This window comes from Podarcis cretensis (assembly GCF_951804945.1).
Source record: "Podarcis cretensis genome assembly, chromosome: 7".
NCBI lineage: Eukaryota > Metazoa > Chordata > Lepidosauria > Squamata > Lacertidae > Podarcis > Podarcis cretensis.
Genome location: NC_137176.1, coordinates 33,189,603 through 33,195,247, shown reverse-complemented (window position 1 = coordinate 33,195,247; position 5,645 = coordinate 33,189,603).

Genomic DNA, 5,645 nt, shown 5'->3' with positions numbered 1-5,645 from the left:
CCACGCCGAACCTGCAGCGCCGTCTCATTGGTTTGCTCTTTCGGCCGGGCCTTCCAATCGCGAGGGGCTTCGGGACTTTGCCAGCTCCTCATTGGGCTGCGAAGGCGCGGGGTTGCCCTGTTTTGCATAGTGCTTGTCCATTGGCTGCGGCTTCGGGGGATTCCCTTCTGAGCGGCTGGGATTCCGTACGCCGGGCTGACTGCTTTCCCTCCTCCTCCTCCTCCTGGCGCTGAGCTGCGCGCGTTCCCGAGCTTGGAAAAGGCAGGGAAAGCCCGCAGGTGCCTGGCTGAAGGCCAGCGAAATTGGTTTCACAAGTGAGTGAATGAGAGAACTCAGAACTCGTCAGATATTACATTTCATAGCGCGGTCTTAGACCTGTTTGCAGAAGTAAGCACTGATTTCAATGAGACATACAGTACTTCGAATAAGTTTGATCGGCGGTATTAGCAAGTATCTGAGACTGAGTCCCATTGAATTCTGGGATCTTAACATTATATGTATATGACAGTGCTGTAAATAAGTCTTGTATAGACTTGCCAGGTGTTATGAAAATGAATGTAGCCTAGTAACTCTTGTTTCCACTGCTGCATTGCGAGGGGGTTGGTCTAGATGACCCTTGGTGTGTGCCTTCCAACTCTACAATTCTATGATCCTTTGAAACAGATATGCAATTATTTACCCAAGACAAGAAGTGATCCAAATGACAGCTGTTGTTGTTAAAATTATAAACAAATATTGTTTGAACATACCCTTTTACATTCCAGAATCTACTTCCCCAGATGATGTGAACCTCTTCTTTTCTGTCCATTGTAATATAAGTTATTTTCATTTTATCCCAAATGTTCTTCCATAGGCATTTTGTACAGAGAAAAAGTGTTCCCTTGCATTGAATTTGGTAGTCTGGAGAATACTGCACTGAACAGGTCATGTTGAATAGTAATTAGAACTATTGCTAATTTATTAATCCCTTTTGATTTTGCTTGCTTAACTTCTCCATCTCCTGCTAAGGCTTTTCAGATTGCTCAAACCAACCATAGGCCTGGGACTCAGCTTGAAGTCTAGAAACCCTAGATCACTATCCTAACTCGCATGTCTAAAACTGAACTACATATCTTTCCTAAGCAACTGTCCTCTCCTTTATTAGACTCTCTATGAAATGAGAGACAAAATGAGAGAGAAATGAGGGACGCGGGTGGCGCTGTGGGTTAAACCACAGAGCCTAGGACTTGCCGATCAGAAGGTCGGCGGTTCGAATCCCCGTGACAGGGTGAGCTCCCGTTGCTCAGTCCCTGCTCCTGCCAACCTAGCAGTTCAAAAGCATGTCAAAGTGCAAGTAGATAAATAGGTACTGCTCCGGCGGGAAGGTAAACAGTGTTTCCGTGCGCTGCTCTGGTTTGCTAGAAGCGGCTTAATCATGTTGGCCACATGAGCCGGAAGCTGTACGCCGGCTCCCTTGGCCAATAAAGCAAGATGAGCACCGCAACCCCAGAGTCGGCCACGACTGGACCTAATGGTTACCTTTACCTTATGAAATGACAGCATTGCCACCCCTCCTTTTGACCAGCCATGAAACTCTGGCTTTGATTTTCCCCTCTGCTTCTCCCACCCAACCTGCCACCAGATCACAGCTTCTCCCTGTACAATATGAAAATGCACCTCTTCCTCTCTGCCCCTTGGATAAAAGTCTTCATTATTTCAATCTCTCTCTCTCTCAGCCTTCAGATCTCTTCAAAACATTTGATCAAAGCCATAGGTCAACATCCAGTGTTGCTCAGTGGAAAAGGGGAATGCCATGACTCAGGGATAATAGACCATCTGCTATGTGTTCAGGTCCCAGATTTAATCCCTGGCATCTCTGGGTAGGGCTTGGAGAGTCTTTGGTCTAAAATCCTGGAAAGCTGGAACCAATGAAGGTGGGCATTAGTGAGCTAGGTGGACCAATGGTCTGACTCAGCATAAAGAAGCACCCTTTCTTCCTAAATCCATGTGTGCAGTGGGGCCCCTGACATGCCCAGAAAGTCTGCTCTGGAGGGTTCCTCAACCCCCTAGAGCTGATTTCGGGGGCACATGGGAGGCTGAAGGAGGTAGGAAAAGAAGGAGAAGCCCTGTTGTACAAGTAGATGCCTGCTCACCATATGTTGCTCTACCACTCACACTTAGCTCAAATAAGTGTAATTTTGTTTGTCACATTAATTCTATGCTACCTTTACTCAGCTTCCAGTCTTCCCTTCTTTTGGGAATTTGTTGCCTTTTATTCCCCCTGTTATTACTTCCATGATTCTCATTTAGAAGAAGGAGAGAGAAGAGTTTGGATTTGATATCCCGCCTTTCACTCCCTTTAAGGAGTCTCAAAGCAGCTAACATTCTCCTTTCCCTTCCTCCCCCACAACAAACACCCTGTGAGGTAAGTGGGGCTGAGAGACTTCAGAGAAGTGTGACTGGCCCAAGGTCACCCAGCAGCTGCATGTGGAGGAGCGGAGACGCGAACCCGGTTCCCCAGGTTACGAGATTACCACTCTTAACCACTACACCACACTGGCTCTCACACTGTAAGCTCCTTGTGACCTGCCTTGTTTACTTATGTTTCTTTGTAAGATGTACGTTGAGGTATTTTATAAATAATAATCTTAAGAAAATCTTAGAGAATTTCACAGAACTCTTCTTCAGGCATTGTGTGTGATGTATATCCATAGCACATTTGTAGCCTAAACAATGTCTTTTAAAGCAGCAAAGAATGTATTTTAAGAGCACCGGTCAACAGCATTTCCTCAAGATATTATCTATCAAGAACAGAAGCAGCCAGAATGATTAATGGTGATTATACTGAAGTGTTGGGGAGGCTGGGGTTTGTTTTTATTGTTCCATAAGGCCTTGTTGTAATCTTAATTTCCTTTTGTAATTTTTGATATCCACACTGTATCTTTCTTTCTTTTTTTACTGTAAATCACCTTAAGATTTTTCTATAAGGCATTGAACATGTGAAATAAATAATAGAGCTCATTTTGAATTCTCCTTTTTGCTAGTTTCTGCAGAAAGAAACTGTGTATAGGATGTCACTAAAGCAAATTTGCAGCTTCCTATCTAACAAATGGAATATAGGTTAACTGGAATGTATGTAGCAAATTAAACTGGGATTAAGAAAAACCCCCTCAATCCTACTTTTGGCAAAGGCACTAGTCCATCTGTTACTATAAAAGTGGGTTATTCCCTTTCAATTTTTACTCTTTTCTCCTTGAAAGTGGAAGGGCTATTGACTTCCTGTTTCTGGTAAGACTTTTATCAGCTAACTATTTCTTTAGCTTTTGCAAATAGATTTCGCTTGTGCAACTTTGGGCGTATTTCTTGAAATTGAAAAGTTTGCCACATTTATTTAATTGAAATATTGGTGATTTACTTTTTGACTTAACTTCTCCAGTGTAGCTTATAAGAAACTGAAAACAATACATACTGAAAGCAAAGTGGGTTGATTTAAATCAAGACAACTGAAATCAGCGAGGGAACAAAGGCCTATTTAAATTATTGAGCTAAATCAAATTTCCCATTGATGCCTCTTTGTAGTTCATAAACAGTTGTTCAAATCTAATTAGGAAACCACATTGACTTACAAATAAGGATGTGTTCCTATATTGAAGATATGCACTATTGGCTGCGGCAAGGGATGCGGGTGGCGCCGTGGTCTAAACCACTGAGCCTCTTGGGCTTGCTGATCAGAAGGTTGGTGGTTCAAATCCGGGAGGGAGCTCCCGTTGCTCTGTCCCAGCTTCTGCCAACCTAACAGTTTGAAAGCACACCAGTGCAAATAGGTAAATAGGCAGCGGGAAGGTAAACCTCTTTTCCATTACTCTGGCACTCGTCACGGTGTCCCATTGCACTAGAACCATTTTAGTCATGCTGGTCACATGACCTGGAAAGCTATCTGTGGGCAAACAGCGGCTCCCTCAGTCTGAAAGCGAGATGAGCGCCACACCCCATAAAAGGTAAAGGTAAAGGTACCCCTGCCCGTACGGGCCAGTCTTGACAGACTCTGGGGTTGTGCGCCCATCTCACTTAAGAGGCCAGGGGCCAGCGCTGTCCGGAGACACTTCCGGGTCACGTGGCCAGCGTGACATCGCTGCTCTGGCCAGAGCCAGAGCCAGAGCCACACACGGAAACGCCGTTTACCTTCCCGCTGGTAAGCGGTCCCTATTTATCTACTTGCACCCGGAGCCACACCCCATAGTCACCTTTAAATGGACTTAACCATCCAGTCATCCTTTACCTTCACCTTTGCCTCGCTTTATTGGCCGAGGGAGCCAACGTACAGCTTCCGGGTCATGTGGCCAGCATGACTAAGCTGCTTCTGGCGAACCAGACCAGCGCACGGAAATGCCGTTTACCTTCCTGCCGTGCTTTCAAACTGCTAGGTTGGCAGGAGCAGGGACCGAGGAACGGGAGCTCACCCCGTCGCGGGGATTTGAACTGCCGACCTTCTGATTGGCAAGTCCTAGGCTCTGTGGTTTAACCCACAGCGCCACCCACATCCCGAGGGTCCCAGCATAGGACACATTTAATGCCCTGTCCTCACTCAGGCGACACCCTGTTGATGGTGCAACTTTACACTGACATCAGAACCAGCAGAGGGAAATTCCTTCCCATTTTGTTCAACAGAGAGGAATGGGGGGGGGGGGATAGCTGCTCTGTGGTACTTGTATCAGCATTTATTTATAAACAAATTTATATATGTTTAGAGGTACTCTCATTTTGACTCAAGAAAACCACCATTTTATAGTTCAAAATGAGGAAATAAATACAGTAGATGGACAAAAGTACAAAGATTCACCAAAGGTTTAGGGGTATGCATACCCCTGCGCCCTCCCCCCCCAGAAAAAAGCACTGTATATGGCTATATCACAGAAGACATCAAAGTCCAATTTAAATTAGAGATCATCAACTGTTACAGAAAGATGTTTTCTTATTTGCCTGCATAAGCTTAGCAGCAAAGTTTTCAGCATGTGTTCAAAGGTTAACACAGAAGGTGCTGCTAAATCTCTATTGGCACAGCATCCCACTGGACTGGGGCCAGTGGTCTGCAGACAATGGACTAGGGGGACTATCCTAGTCCCCTAAATGTTCCCCTGGCGACTCCTTCCCAAAGCCTAGGAAGCTTCTGCCCAGCTTAGGGAGGAAGGCGCAATGCTCAGACATACAACATTGCCCTCATAAGCGGGAGCCTCTGGCCCTATCTGTTCCCCTACAAAAATTTCACCACACACCACTGACCGGGCCGATGACACTAAAGGCTCAATTTCTTGTTACTGTCAGATGAGTCTCACCAGCTCAGGGTATGCCCAACTGCTCCTGCAGATGATCTCAATGATTGCACTGGGATGAAAGGGTTCAAGAGGTCCCTAAGATACCCTAAATGATGGAAGGCTTTGCAAAGGAATACAATGACCATGACACATTATGGGATATGTCGCAAGCCCCAGTACACCACTACCCATATACAAACCCCACACAAGGATGCTACAACTCAGATGATAGGTACTAAGGAGCATTTGGCAATGTATGTGGTTCTCTTCCACAACCCCATTTATCTTCACAATAACCCTGTGAGGTAGACTAGGATAAACAATTCCAACCATTCCTAAGTCACCCACGTAGCT